Raw genomic sequence first — 16,018 nt, 5'->3', positions numbered from 1 at the left:
GCTCGCAGCGGGAACGCCGCCCGAGGCGTTTCGCGTGCTTCCGTTGCCGCCATTTTTTTTTTTCCGCGGCAGTACGGGATGTAAGATTCGCTTCTGTAAGCGAACTTCTGTGTACGCCCGCGACGCTCGGTTTCGGGTATGAGTCAGCGAATGCTTTGTATTCGAAACCCAGGATACTGGTAGGTAGGTGTCTAAGCAAGTTGTCCTTCGCTCTTTCGTTATTTTTTTTTTCTTCACTTTGCTTCGGGGCATGGAATTGTGACCGCGACGCTGATGCTGCTGACAGTTTTCTCTTGCCGAGTGAAGTGGAGGGGTGTGCCAGATGAACTGTAGCGCGCTAAATGCCTCCTACGCGGTTTCTTCGCCGCCCAACCTCGCTCGCTCCGACGCACCGTGGTGCCCACAACACCGTGGAAAGCTCAATCAGCGTGAGCCTACTTCGTGCCACTGTGTACCCAGCGTTGTACCAATATTAGTACAATATACTGTTGCCCAGATGTAACCGCGACGTCGGTCCCAGGTATACCGACAATCCTGATTGTGCACTTCAGTGCCGCAGTGTCGCTGCCGTAAATGCACTAAATATTGAGCCGACTTGCCTACGTCGGCTCAATGCGAGTCTTTACGTGTGGCTAACTTTGGCAACGTTGGTCAGTGATAAATAGGCGATGTGCAGTTGTGGGTGGTTGTGGGTTGTTGTGGGTGCGTGGGGGGTGGGGGGAGGGTGGTAGGTAGCACTTTTTCGTGTCAATCAAGGGAACGAAAAATACTGTGTCCTTCTTTTCGAGTCGCAGGAATTAAACGATTGGAGCAATTGGCTAGTTATTCCATAGTTTTGGCGCATGTCATCTGAAAAATCTTACCATTAGAGTAGCCCTAGAATTAGGTCCTTGAATGCCACTTTGATGTAAAGCTTGTTCGTTTGAACGTCGTGTGCAATTATTTTTCCTTCTTAGGCGCTAAGCGATATTATGGTAACGGTTAATTAAGAGTTATTGTATTTAGTCGACCGTCCCCAGGAGCTGCCAGCCGTGACACTTCGACGATGGCCTGTTGCGAAAACTGGAACACACAGCTCGAACTTTTCGCATCCCCGGGCCCGTCGATGCGAACCCGAATCCCAGCGGAACTCGGACTCTTGTGTACGGGCCCGGAAATCCATTCGCCCCGGCAGACGAGCTTGGGCCCGCGGTTGTTATTGCTTTAACGAGCCGTTCGTTAGATCCCCGAAACAAAAGAGACAGGACGGCGCTACAGAGGCGCTACTCTCTTCGTTTTCCCCCCTTCCCCCTTCCCCCCTTCTTTTATACATCTTGTAGCTGGAAGTGGTACGAATGCCTCCAGGGACTTTGGAGGAGCGATCTGCGCGCTCGCGGCGGCGGCTACGGCCTTCTTCAATCGCGGCCCACGCGGTGCTTGGCCAAGCGGTTAATGGGTGCTGACCGTGATTCATGGAATACCATTTACAAGAGTTTATTGGATTTCCCCGCCAGGACGACCTCCGCTGTATAGCGCGGCCCTCGCTGGGCCTGTCGGGCATCGTCAATCGATACACCCGCGGCCACCACGCCCGGCCGGAGAGGACGACACCGCGAATGCATCCCCCGGTATTGCGCCTCCCTCTTTTGTCTTCTTCCTCTTCCGGGGAGACAAAAGGGAAAGCGAACGGAGTCACCGGCGCGAGACCGAGGAGGTTATCGGAGGAACTGCCTCTGTGGAGATTACGTCCCGGTAGAGAAGCCGGCGACGCCATCTTACCGTGGGCATCGGAGCTACGGCGACGAACCTTATAAGTCCCTTCTTGCCAAAATCTCCTGTCAACTTAATGTGAAAAATAAAATAAAGAAGGTGCAGTGCAGGGGGACCCCTTAAAGCAATGGACAAATCTAGTCACACTAATCATCCTCTACAAGGGGTTCTCCCTGTGTCAATGTATTCCTGATGACGGACGAACAGGGAGTCAAATGTTGACCGGCGATCAAGTCCGTTCACGTCCAACTAAAATCGCATTCAGAGAGGACGTTTTCTCAATACGCATGCATATATGTGTATATGTGTGCCGATGGAGCTCCGTCCAGAATTGGTGACGACTGTCTCTGCACGCGCGTATCATCGTCACGTTTATTATATCGGTTTCTCGTCGATGAAGTCGCCGTCTCTTTGTCCCCACTGGACATCGTGTCGTCATGCATGCTTTTGTCGGCAGCATGGCATGGCCGTTCACAGTCATCGTCGTCGTAGTCGATCGCTGCGTCGTCACCACCCTGCCGCTCTCCGACAGCCGTCGTGGTTGTTTTCATCGCTTTCATCGGTTGTTTTCAACGCCCTTGTCGCCGTACTCGTTTGGCATTGTCAGGCCAGCTGGTGACGCTTCGCGTGGTCCATACGGCTTTCCTTAGAATGTCCTGAGGCGATTATTAATCCTGTTTACATCGAAATGGGCTCTCTAGAAGATATTTTGGAACTCGAAAGTACTTCGGGTTTTGAACTTTCGCTGGCGTAACCTTCGTTCTCGCGATAAAGCTCCCTCTCCCAGCGCTTCGCCTATGTACGTTAGTTAGTTAGTTAGTTAGTTAGTTAGTTAGTGAAATAGTTAGTTAGCTAGTTAGTTAGTTAGTTAGTTAGTTAGTTAGTTAGTTAGTTACACATGCCTCATAGGGATATCACATGAGGCTATAATGGACATTACCTCTTACAAAATTCACTATTAGCTGTTCATCAATGGTGCCTTAAATGGAATATGCAACTTAACCTAGATAAAACTGTCCTCTTGCGAATTTCGCGCAAAAAACAGGTTTCTCCTTTCTCTTACAGCCTTCTAAATCATTCTATTATGGAGGTCACACATCATAAATACTTAGGGGTTACAATAACAAACGATTTAACTTGGTCTGAGCATATTTCAGACATTTGTTCCTCATCATTTTCCAAGCTGTGCTTTCTGAGGCGGAAGCTTAGAGGCGCTCCAAGTAAGCTTAAACGTCTTGCATACATAACATTCATCAGATCAAAATTAGAGTACGCGTCGGTCTTATGGGACCCGTTCATAAAGAAGGACATTTACCAGCTTGAGATGGTGCAAAGGAAAGCGATTAGGTTTATTTATAACAAATACAGAAGGCTTGATTCACCTACGACACTAATGAAAACAAATAACATCCAACTACTTCAAGTACGTAGGAAAATGTCCCGTTTGTTGTTTTTGCATAACCTTTTAGCACATAAACTAAACATTTCGCATCCCACAGAACTTAAACAGTTATCGTCTAGACGAACACACCACACAGGAAGTCATTTACTGGAACCAATTTTTGCAAGAACTGAAACATTCAAACACAGTTTTTTTCCGAGGACCGTTTCCGACTGTAACTGTCTTCCAGGGGCCATCTTCCAGTCCGCTAATTTTGTTAAAGCTCTAGAAGAGCATTTGTTTGAGTGAATGAGAGCTGCATATGTGCGAAAGCATATATATATATGAATATGTACATGTGTATACATATTTTTCTGCTTGTCTGTTAGCGGCAATCTGTTAAACTGCCGTTCTTTCTTTTTATTTTTTGATGTTCCAGTGTATTTACATGCCTTGTATAGCCCCTCCTGCATGGGCCATAACTGTTGGCCTGCAGTATTCTGAAATAAAATAAATAAATAAAAAAATAAACATGACCGGTGTCACGCGGCTACTACGACTGCCACTCCAGAAGTACTCGCCACACCCTCCTCTAGCACGACCCATCCCTACACTATGGGGACTTTTATTTCTTTTACGCCGAAGACGACGTGTCTTCCTTCCGGCGCGCTTGCGTGTGTTGCGTGTGCCCGGTGCTGCGGCTTCCCCCACCGTCCCCACACACAGCGATCAGCAGCAGTGCTTCTGCAGCTGCCACGTCTTGCTTGCTGTTCGTTGTCGCACCGTGGTTCCGGCTAAGGCGAGACCTTTCTCCTCCCGGAACGGGATCGTCGCGAGACCCCGCCGCTGAGCTCTTTGATCCTTCCCGCAGATAACCCGTTGTCCTGCTTTTCTTCCTTCGCGACTCATCGGCGTAGAAAGGAAGCGGGGGCGGCGGCGAATGGTTTTTCCGCCGCTGCGGCCGGATTTGCTACGGCAGCCAGATCGGCTCCGAGATGCTCTTTGTCTTACTGCTAGCCTTTTCGGGCTTTGTAGCATGGACACGCCGTGCCTCGGTTTGTTTCTTTTCCGATCCTTCTCTCTGCTCGCCTTCGGCGTCTATCTCCGAGACAACCAATCCGCCCACCCTCGGCCCCGCGCCGAAGTCGTCAACGTCGAGCTCTTGGTACGTTTGTTTTGTCTCTTTCGTGGAGGAAAGAGAAATACTCAGATCGAGCATGACGTCAGACGACTGTCTAGCCTCGGCGAACCAGACACTGACGCCGCTCCTCCTTTTCCTTCGGGATCCATATGCGCCTTAGATCTTGTGAAGCAGGCCCTACAGGGTTGCCGGACCTTACGAGGCATTGTTTGGTGTGTGGAAGCTTTTGGTCAAGCCCTCGTCACCGATCGGGTTCTCGCCACCAGTTCCCCTTCCCTACCCTCGCTCCATTTCCTCCGCGCTCTCCGCGGCTAGAAATTACAGCTTGCCTCTCACGCGATCCAGGGGAAGCCTATTCCCCACGAACATTTCCTTTACATTCTTGTGACTTGGCTTCAAGATTGTCACATGACTCGCCCTCCTTGTCTTCTTTTTTTTTGCTTCCTCCGTGCTTTTCTTCCGGACGCTCGGTATTTCCTCTCCCCTCTCCATCACCTCCTTTCCCCCTTTCGATGCCGCCGCCTTCCCTGTCCCACCAAGCCGTTTACTCGCGGTTCTCGTTTGCGCCTTCGAGCCGGCCATCGGCGATATCCGTATACGGTCCCCGAAGACTCGGTGCAATTTCTAACTGTCGCGTTCGGTTCGGCCCATCCTAAGGCACCGCGCGTACGACGACGACGTCCCGGTCCGATCGAAGCAGAGGACGCTGTCCGCGCAGTGCCCGCGCTATGTGTGCGTGTGTGTGCTGGCGTATTAGACGGAAGACACAGTGCGGAAGGAGGGAGAGACCGGTCGGTCTTTTCGTTCGGTGACTTTCCCCCCCTGCACTTTGGTTTCGGCGCTGCTGGGGCTAATCCGATTTCGAGGACCGCGAGACGCTGTCGTCTTCGCTCGAGGCCGAGCTTTGATTTGTACGTCTTCTCCCGGGGCTGCGACTATAGGCCGAGGCGCTCCCCGGAAGACCGAGGCGAAGGTGGTGGGAGCTGGGAGAAATTCTTGCGGCCACCGCGGGAAAGCAAATGGACTGCCTCGCTCTACAGTTCGGCAGAACAAACGACGCGGCTTTTGCGCTCCTCGCCCGCTCAATTACTCACTCGCGGGTTACTGTTGGGAATCATTTGCTTTGTGGGTTGGTTGGATGTTCCTTAAAGAAATGGCGCAACCCGTTCAGTGGAATCGGCCGTGAATTAGGCGGCGCAAGGGTCCAAGAAAACCTTTCTTTTTTTTCTTATTAAATTGAGGAAAATAAGTTGGAACGATCATTTTAATAAATGAATATAGCGCAATTATTAGTCATCTTGTAAAAACATGAGGCGAATAATAACTTTATATTGAAGCAAGAAAAAATAGAAAATAAAAATAGAAAATTACATCGCGTAATTCTTTTTGTTTCGCATATAAACTTGGAGATGGCATCACAAGCGTTCCTGTGGCTGAAACTCAGCATCGCTGGCACTGAAGGAAAGGGCAAGACGAGTGTAGTTCTCACCAAGCTTTCGAAAGGGCCCGTCCAGAAATATTTGAAGGGTAAAACGGCGAGGGGCTAATAAGGAATGCTTTAGAAATTCATTCTCATTGCAGAACTAGCATAACGACAATAAAGCCCGCCCTTGAGCAGTCTTCATCTTGCTCTTACGATTCTTTGCCAACTCTGGGAACGCTTTCTGGCATAGTGAACCTCGTTTTACTGCCTTTGCAGTCACAGTATATGGTCGCACGCGCAGCCAGAGCTGCAGCGCTCGCATTATTTGCATGATAAAACGCCACGCGAACGGTTCGCAAATTACACGCGTTTTGGCCTCGGGGGAGGGAAACGTGTGTGAACGAGGTCGCGTTACACGCGGGCTATATAGCCAGTGGGGAACGTTTGGATAGTTAGCGCCGCTTAACCAAACCCGAGTTCCCAAGCCGCTCGTCGAGGCCTGAATGGGCGTCGGTTCATTACGGCGACCATGCGTAAGTGGGTCTCATTATTATAACGATCATAACTGCGCAAGTTATGGCCTGCAGTGATACCGTATTCGAAGCTATATTTCAGCGATAGAAAAGCAGTGAGCTTGACGGCAGAGACCTCCAAAGCACCGAAATGCCCAGACAATCCGTATATGTCGTAGAATACGTATATTGCCACGCGTCGTTATATTACTTTCTGCTGTGCCTGTATTTGTTATTTATTTATTTCATATACCTCACATGCTCCAGAAGGAGTAATGCGTGAGGGGGGCGGCACAGATAACAATTGTGGAGCAAAAACATGTTATCAAGTTATTATCAAGTTATAGCTTGCGCAGATCTTGTCTACGGTGCAATTTCTTGAACGTTGTTACTGCAATCAAACCTCAGTATATGACGTGCTGTTGTATATAACGAAATAAATTTGTAATGTGTGCCATTGATAGCGTGCAACAAATATATGCTTATAGTGAATATCGGATATAACGAAGCTACTTTCGCGACGGGATACGACTACGTTATAACGAGGTTCACCTCTATAATCAGATTGCGCGCGCGTCGCGAGTAGAGTTGTATGCATTACCGAGTGTACGCGAGGGCGGACGATTACTGTGGAATCAGCCGTGAGTCACTTATACATAGCGGACAGACTAGACCCTTGAGATGACACGCAGCACCACTGCTCGCAATCCACCAAAATTTCGAAATCCTAGTTCATGTTTACAAGCTCGACAAGACGCCGTATTGCTTGGCGGCGGTGTCTCAAACACTAGGGGTAACTCTGGCAGCTGCGATCGATCAGCTGTAATGGGTATGATTGGCACTTGGATTTGGCGAACGTTTACGCTTGGGGCTTCAGACGTTCCTTTGACGTCATTCATTCCGCTCTATTTAAATTTCCAAGCACCGATAGTTCTGCAAACACAGCCAGACAACTAATATCTGCGCGCGTGCGTAACTATATTGCGAGACGATATACATTGATAACGCAGTATTTCGCTGAAAATGATTAAAGTTGCAAAGTCGCAAAGGCGTTTGAAAAGCCAGAGGGGCGAATTTGAAGTGACTCCTTCTACTGGCCATCGTTTCGCGTGCTGGTCTTCAGTTCTGTAGCGTGGACATTCTCCGACTCCGCAATTTTGTCAAATTCTGTAATATGGCGGTGTTTTGAGCCAATCTGAGCGGCCGTAGCAGTCCTGTTCGCCAAGAAGAAGCGGCAGGATCGATTGCCTATTCGGCAGTATGGTGCAATTTAGAGTCCAGAATGCCCGTCCTATCGTAAGTTTTCTGGGAAATTCTGCGTCTCGAGCGTGACGCAAGAGTCGGTAGGCCTCGAGGCAACGGATTCAGGGAATCCCAACTCCAGGCAAAGCTGGCTCGGACGCTATATAACGGACGCCGTCTCGGCCGCGCCAGCCAGGAACGGACCGCGATGCTGTTCTCCGCGGATACGCATATCGTGTTCTCCCGTGGCCGCTGAAGACGACCCGAGGTACTAGACATCATTTATATACTTCTCCAGAGAGAGAGAGAGAGTGAGAGAGAGAGTGAGAGAGAGAGCGGCAGACCGAGTGCCACCACGCAGGGAAGAAGAATACCGCGCGGCAGCGTTGTTCGGCGTACTTTTGGAGATGAAAAATGCGCTCCTCCCAGTCGTAATAAACGATGAATGCGAAACGCCGATGCTGCGTGCTTTGCCGACCGCGCGCATGTACGGTGCGTATATAGCCCTCCCATTTCTGTATGCTGCGCTTTCTTCTCGAGTACGTACCTACACTTCTTGCCCCATGCCATGCCTGCCTGTTTCCCTCGCTCCTTCTAGAAACCCTCTTTCGACTGTGTGTAGCAGCCTTGGCGTTCCGGCGATTCCGTAGCTGCTGCGGGCATTCCTCTCCTTCTTTCCTCCGGCTTCCTTTTGTGAGTACGCGCTGAGACGCAGTCTCGGTCTCCGTACCAGTGCGGAAGTTCACGTGATCGATCATTCGAGCCAGCGAGCGGACGGGTAAGCGGGCGCTCGCGCGCGTCCCCGGACTCCCCTTCTGCAGAACGCGCGCCGAGGGGGGGACACACGCTAGAACAAAAGAAATCAGCTCGCCTTGGCTTCGGCTTAGTCTCGTATTCTTACCGTTCTTCTGCTCGCCGCGGAACCCTCCTTCTCCTCTACGTGCGACCCTCCCCGCTTGCACCACCCTTCACAAACCGGCGGTCCGTTTCTCCGCATACAGGATCCGAGCGTGGGTTTCCTTTGCGGCGCATGCAACAACGGGCATTCGTGATCTTCACCGCGCATGCACAATTCGAAGGCGTGCGTTTCCGGAGTTGAGTTCGCCCCGTGCGCATAGTTCTTTACGAACGCCTTGTCGGGGCGAAGTCGTCTGTTGTGCTTTTGCTTCCTGCGTGGCCGGCTCATCTGTGTGTACGTGTTGCGGTACGTGTCCGCTACTTAGGAATGGGAACGTGGAGGGGTGGGGGCGAGTATATTGATGATGTGCGGTCGCCCGAAACGTATAATGCGTCCTCGGCCTTCCGCCGCGAGTAACTAACTGGATTCGGGGGCGTTATTGTCTTGTAATGGGCCCCGCGTCTGTACCGGAGAGCGCCAAGTCGAGCGTGTCCGCAACCGGCGCCTCGGTGGTGTGACTGATTGCCGCGAGGTCTGCGCGCCCCGCGACTTGCCTTCAACGAATCTCTTTCCTTCGTTTCTTTCTCTCTTTTGTTTTTCTTCTTTCTTTAAAATTTTGTTCTCGCGATGTTGTACAGCGCGTTTCGGGACGCTGAGGAAGAGGGAGAGATAGAAGGGGTGAATGACAAAAGAAAGAAAGACTTGTTTCACATTGTGAAAAACGGGCGATTTCGTCCCACGCAACACGCTCCTATAAGTGGTTGGTTGAGAGGCGCCACAGGTCGTCGTTCATCGCCCTTAGTGGTCTGGCCGAGCACTAGCTCTGCGCAGGCAGTTGGGTGCTTTTAGTGGTGGGGGTCCGTCGATCCCCCCCGCAGTATTGCAAGAAACTGCAAAAATTTGGCATGCACATGCCGTTGCACTCGCGCGTTCCTTTGCGACCGACTGTTTAGTTCTGCATGTATACAGACTATAGGGAAAAAGGTTACTTAAACGTAAGGCTCTTGCTTGGGCAAGTGCCGGCATAAAATGCCACGTGATATTTGTTGCTCTTGTCAAAAGATAGAGAGAGAGAGAGATGCCGCCTTTAGAGAGAAGCTCTAGAGATTAAGCCTGGCTGATAACCCGACAATCTGTGTTCTGGTTGTTGGATGAGTAAAATGATGTATACAGTGATGAGACGGGTCACTCATGCCCGCATGAAAACCAGCTATTCACAAAGCCTCGTTAAAACACATATGTTCATTAGAACCTCTGCACACGCACTAACGCTTTTTTCAGAATGCGAACGCGTGTACAATCTCCTGTATCGCGAAGCTACCGCTGAAAGCACAGAATTAGCGAGGACTTCAAGTTGACTTCCATCCTATGGTAACACCCTGTGCGTTTCATAATTCATAATTCATATCCACGGTTCGTAACAAATGAAGTCACCATGAGCAGACTGTCTTTATGTCCTCTGCAGGACGAAGGCTTCTCTCAGCGCTCTCCAATCACACGTTTCTTGCGCTAGCTGATTCCAACTTGCGTCTGCAAATTTCTTAATTCCATTATCCCACCTTATTTCAGCCATCCTTGACTGCGCTTCCCTTCCCTTGACACCTATTCTGCAATCCTAATGGTCCACCGATTATCTACCCTACGCATTACATTGCCTGCATGCCCAGCTCCATTTTTCACCCTCTTAATGTCAGCTAGAATATCTGCTATCCCCGTTTGATTTCTGACCCACACCGCTTTCTTCCTGTTTCTTAACGTTACGCCTAACAATTTTCGTTTCATAGCTCTTTGCCCGGGCCTTAACTTGTTCTCGGTCTTCTTTGTCAACCTCCAAGTTTCTGCATCGTATGTTAGCACCGGTAGAATGCAAGGACTGTGCGCTTTTCTTTTCGACGACAGTGATAATCTCCCGGTCAGGATTTGGCAATATCTGCCGTATGCACTCCAACCCATTTTTAGTCTGCTGTAAATTTCCTTCTCATGGTAAGGGTCCCCTTTGAGTAACTGACTTAGGTAAACGAACTCCTTCACAGACTGTAGGGGCTGACTGGCGATCATGAATTCTTGTTTCCTTACCAGGCAATTAAGCATTAACTTCGTCTTCTCCCCATATTAATATTCAACCCCACTCTTACACTTTCTCGGTTAAGGTCCTCAGTCATCTGTTGCAATTCATCTCCAGTGTTGCTAAACAGGACAATGTCATCTGCAAGCCGAAGGTTGCTGAGATATTTGCTGTTGATCCCGACTCGTAAGCCTTCCCAGTCTAATACTTTGGAATACATTTTCTAAGCATGCTGTGAATAGCACTGGAGAGATTTTGTCTTCTTGCCTGAATAGGTAATTTTTTGCTTTTCTTGTGGAGAATAAATGTAGCTGTGGAGTCATTGCAGATGCTTCCCAGGGTATCCACGTATTCCTCTTGCGATTCTTGATTACGCAATGCATCCGTTTATGAACTCCAACAGATCAAGTGAATAACGGCAACCGCGACTTCAAAGGTAAAGAGAATGCTTGCACTGGTCGCGTGCTATAGTTAGAGAAGCAGATTTGTGACAGAAATTTGCGCTTATAGTTTACCAGCAGTGAGGCAGCATTTGCGAGTTACGAATAGGGAAGAATATAATAGTGCGTATGGGACGTCTAGTACAGACGTCCCTCAGTCGCTGAAAGCGGCATTTCGCCATGCGCCTTGATATTATGTATTGTTGAGGAATTTGTGGATAACTCAAACGACGATTATGTTGCGGTGCCTTTATTGTTTGAAGGGACAAAAGTATAAATATTCACGCCGAAACTTCTCTGGTTAATAAAGATTAATTTAGCAAAGCTGTTGCAAAACGACCACTACATTTGCTGTGGGAGGGGTATGCAATGCTTCGGATTCCTGTTTTGAGCTTCTTGTTTAACGAAAGGTATGCTGTTCTGCGTGTTGCATGAGTGAATGCCTGCCCTGTTCGCTTCATTTTTCTGAGCGCTTGTAGCCTCTGCCTTACATATAGATAGTCATTGCTTACGGGGCTATGAGCCATTCGTTGTCTTACGTGATGGACACATTTCTTGTTGGGTAGGCATAGAAATATTTACGCACTTAAAAAAAAAAAGATTATAGGGTGGCAGCTTCGTAACAGTCTCACCTGTCGGAAGACACCTCAACTGTCCCACGGCCAAGGTACTTGAAAGGGAAGGAAAGGAAAGATATAGAAGGACGGACGTGATGATGAAATCCAACCGCTATATACATGCCACCGAGTAATTTATCGCAATTGATACGTAAACCAGCCACCATTATTTTTCATTTATGTTTGGCCACGTGAAGCCTGCGCAAGTACTCGACGGTTCTCCAGCTTCTCTCGGGGCAGCTATATAAGCATCGCCGAAGGCCACGTATATGCACCCGAATACCGCATCTGCGGCGACGCTGTCCCCCGCCATAGGTGCCCGCGGAGACGACAGCGATTAAGTCGGCGACCGGGCATCCTTCCCACGCGAGTGCAAATTGCGTCTTCGGCGGCGAGACGCTGTATTCCAGCTGTCCTGCTGTGTGCGTACGCCTGGCGCCGCGCTGGACTTGCCCGCGCACACACACAGACCCACACACAGACACGCACACAGCCGTGCGCGCGCTTTATACGCGTGTCTGCAGCGTCCGAGCCGTGCTGCCTTCGGGCGACAGCCTCGCTTTGCACGCGCGCTCACCTTCGATCCAACCCGTTTTGTTTTTTTGTTTGTTTCGTTTTGCGCGCTGATTGCCGGACGCAGTTCTGCTGGACGTAATGGACTCGCTATAGACGCTTGCCGCTTGGCGCTTGCAAACAACTCCCTTGTATGGAGAATCCTTTCGTTCTTTCCTTGCTTTTTTTTTCCCCTTACACCCCCCCCCCTTTCTTCTTTCGGCGGGTCTTGCGGCGACGGTGTCCTGGTTAGGGAATTCGCTGCCCAGTCATGCACAACCAAATGCGCGCTAACGGGCACTCTCTTGCTACCCTTGAGGTAAGTTGTGTTGGGTGGGCGAAAAACTGGATGTAAAAACTGGGAAAAGCTGCGCCTCCTTGTTTGATGTGTTTCACCGCCTCGCGGGACATTGCTGTTCTGTTCTGCGTTATAAATGAGTTGCGGAAGAGGTGGGGGAGGGGAGAGGCGATACAGGTAGAGCGTACATCGGTTGCTCCATTCGTCTCTGAGAACGAATTCAGAACATGTTTCTGGGCTAGCCGGTGCATATTTCGTCATGAAAATCTGGGTTAATGGTTCGTATTCTGGGGGACCATCGCTCAGACAAAGTGCACAAAAAAGAGCAACAAACTCATTTCTTCTTTCCCTTCATTCGTTGTATTCGTTGTATTGCTCGTTCGTTTGTTTGTTCGTTTGTTTGTTTGTTTGTTTGTTTGTTTGTTTGTTTGTTTCCCTGCCAAGTTAACAGTACGCCGGAACTTCTGTGGATCTTCGCGAAGCATATGAGGCAGAGCATGCGATCAAGAATATTAGTACGAGGGCGATTTGATATATATATATATATATATATATATATATATATATATATATATATATATATATATATATATATATATATATATATATATATATGTGTGTGTGTGTGTGTGTGTGTGTGTGTGTGTGTGTGTGTGTGTGTGTGTGTGTGTGTGTGTGTGTGTGTGTGTGTGTGTGTGTGTGTGCTTCCGACGAAATGTATTGGCGTTTCAGTTGCTCTTTAAGGAAAACGCTGTTCTATGCATTCAAGCCCAAAAGTAACTGGCACACGAATGCATTTCCTCGGACACTTTGAAACTTAGTACCTGTAAAGTGGTGCAGCGCAGAGGGAATTCGTTCCAAGTACATACGCCCTACGAGCTAACCAGCTACAATTCGTAGATTAAAATGTGTGCTGTAAAACAAATAATTAGAATGTTCATTAGTGTCGGTATGTTAGTTATTCAATTAGGCATATTGATTTCTCGTAGAAGGAATGGCCGCCTCAACGAGTAATCTTTCTTTTTTTTTATCAAGAGTGATAATTTTGCTATCTGCCACAAGCAATTATCAAAAAGCTCGTGCAGTTAGGGGGGGACATCTGGTATAGCAGAGCTGCCGACGGGTATACCTACCGGTAAAATAAGTGCGATAGCGCCGGTCCAGATTTTCGGCTATGTTACGCGACCTCAAGGCTTGGAAAGGAGTGTATCTTCTCAACCCGAGAACGTCGCCACCTAGCGGGATTTTTTAAATGCCGCCTCAGAAGTTGTCGCCATGGGAGCGGCGCGGACCCCCGAATCCTTAGATCAAACAAAAGGGACGTTTGAAAATATATATTCATGTCAGCTTTGTTACAAAACATGAATATGGATCTCCTGAAATCATTTGAGTAAGTGATTCGTGTTATCGCTGTTTAGACGAAGTTCCACTGTCTAGAAATTGGCAGAAAGAACGAGCATGACTGTAATCATTTTCCTTAGTGCAGGGTATAAACACGTTCGCAGCACGGGAACAGGACACTGAAAGGGAGTAGTAGTAGTATTAGTAGTAGTAGTAGTAGTAGTAGTAGTAGTAGTAGTAGTAGTAGTAGTAGTACAGCTGAAACTCGATTTCACGAAGTGACGACCACGCTCGAATTACTTCGTTAAATCGAGAAGTTCGTAAAGTCGAGAACGAAATTTTTCGGTCCTTCGAACTCTAAACTTGTAACGCGTAGCGACACGCAAAGGCTACCACGGCATTGTACTTGCCGCCAATCCAGCCATCTGTCCCATATACCATGAAATAACGAAAGCAACCACCGCCGCCCCTACAGAGGCGCTATTAGAGAGTTTTAGTTTAGGGGACGCAAGAGACTTGCGTACGCAAGAACTAGGGGCGACAGCACTGCGCATGCGCAGAACCGTCTGCGCATGCGCAGTAGCGTCGCCCCTAGCTCTTGCGTACGCAAGCCGCTTGCGTCCCCTAAACTAAAACTCTCTATTGAGTCGGCTGTTCCGTGCATGGGCGTGGCGTGCAGCCTCGTCAAAATAAAGCTAGGAATGCGACCATGGCGCCTAGGTGTTCTAACGAGACAGCTTTAGAGCGCATGCTCTAAGAACCCGCCTGTGTCGTCAAAGTTAGAAAGAAATCACCGCTTTTCCTACTCGTTTAATTCAGAGAAAACTTCGTTAAATCGAGTTCGGCCAAGTTTGTTTCGTTAATTCGCGTTGATGGCAACACTGAACCCCATCGGTATCTGCCGGGGAATGTAAATTTCTTCGTTAGATCGGGAACTCCGTAAACTCGGGTTTCGTACTATAGATTGAGTTTTAACTGCAGTGGTAGTGGTAATAAATGTTATCTTAAAAATTGAAGAAAGAGAAGCGAACGAAGGTGCTTGTCCTCGTGTCCAATTCTTTCTTTTCCTATCTAGTTTGCGCACTGGGAATTTGCGAGACCATGTTTTCTTTTTTTTTTTTTGTAAACAGTGGAGTCGCCTGTATGTAGCTCAGTGCGCACAGCAACCTCCGTGCTCGCAAGTGTATGAGAGAGAGAGAGAAAAAGAAAGAAGAAGAGAGAAGACGACTGGGCGCGGAAGTGGGGATGAGACAGCCCGGAATGACGTCTCTATCATTAAACTAATTCTCGGTGCGACCCTTTGCTCGCTTACAATTATACGCCCCGCCAACGGTGTCGAGCCCGCCGAACGCTTATAGAGAAAGGGAACCAAGAAAGCCCTGCGGGACAGCCCAGCTTCGACGACTGTACGACAAGTGTGCGACGCCTTGCGGAACCTCGCGCTAAAGAAGAAAAAAAAATGAGGAAGAAGAAGAGGAGGAGGAGGAAGTAGAGAAGAAGAAGAAAGCGAAGCGTGCGCCGGCGAACGTCCATTTCGGCCTGGCAGCTCCTATGACGAATGCCCCCTGATCACGACGCGCCGCCCGGCTTCCAAGTCCAAATTGGAGGCGAGCCTGTCGACACTCGGGTCGGCTCCCTGATACCCCCGCGCGCGCGCAAGGAGGCCCCGGCCATAGCTGACACGAGAAGTCATCGCTTGTCGAGGCGCCGCCTCCTCGCCCGCCGTCGTCCAAATGGAGCGCTCCCGCCATTAAGTCGACAACTGTTCCCTATACAAAACCATTCCCGTCGGTTGCTCTAGACGACACAGGGTTTCAAGAAAAAAAAGAATAAAAATACTCGGGGTCTCACGCAGCGAAAGAGAGATGACGGACGCACGCGTGTTTTCTTGTTTCTGCGTGCGAACGGAACGGAACAGGGCTATAGGTTTGGTTCTGGCTGCGCGAAGGTTCGCAAGGGGGGTCTCGCAGGGGTTAGCGACGTGGCGTTGTGGAGGAGGGGGGGTCCACTTAGAAACGGCTCCATCAAAGAAGCGACGCGCTGGCTCGGCTCGACTCCGGACGCGCACGCGTGCGGTGGAAGGAACGAGGGAACTCGGCGGCTGGGTGCCCGGGCTCGGCGATGGCCCGCGCAGTGTACGCGTACAGTACAAGGTGTTGCGACTAATTGGGACGAGCGCAAGAACACAGAAAGAAAAAGCGAGAGTCATACGAGCGTCCATTACGGAGCGTGCTGGCAAAATGGGAGGGCGGCGGCGTCCCACTGCCGCCGCCCTCGGAGATGCCGCCGCGCGGTGCGGTCATCATCTGCCGCACGTCCGGCAAGTAGCCGCGGGAGCCGCATTTTCCACCGTATTACG

General features: G+C 49.6%; 1 protein-coding gene across 5 annotated transcripts in view; it reads left to right on the top strand.

Annotated features, from left to right (window-relative positions):
* LOC139049761 (latrophilin Cirl-like) overlaps positions 1-16,018 on the top strand; it is a 1,359,947-nt gene that overhangs the window by 1,164,504 nt on the left and 179,425 nt on the right. The gene's annotated exons all lie outside the window — the stretch shown is intronic.

Source organism: Dermacentor albipictus, chromosome 9, assembly GCF_038994185.2.
Source record: "Dermacentor albipictus isolate Rhodes 1998 colony chromosome 9, USDA_Dalb.pri_finalv2, whole genome shotgun sequence".
Taxonomy (NCBI): Eukaryota; Metazoa; Arthropoda; class Arachnida; order Ixodida; family Ixodidae; genus Dermacentor; species Dermacentor albipictus.
This window is presented reverse-complemented; position numbering and strand designations above follow the sequence as displayed.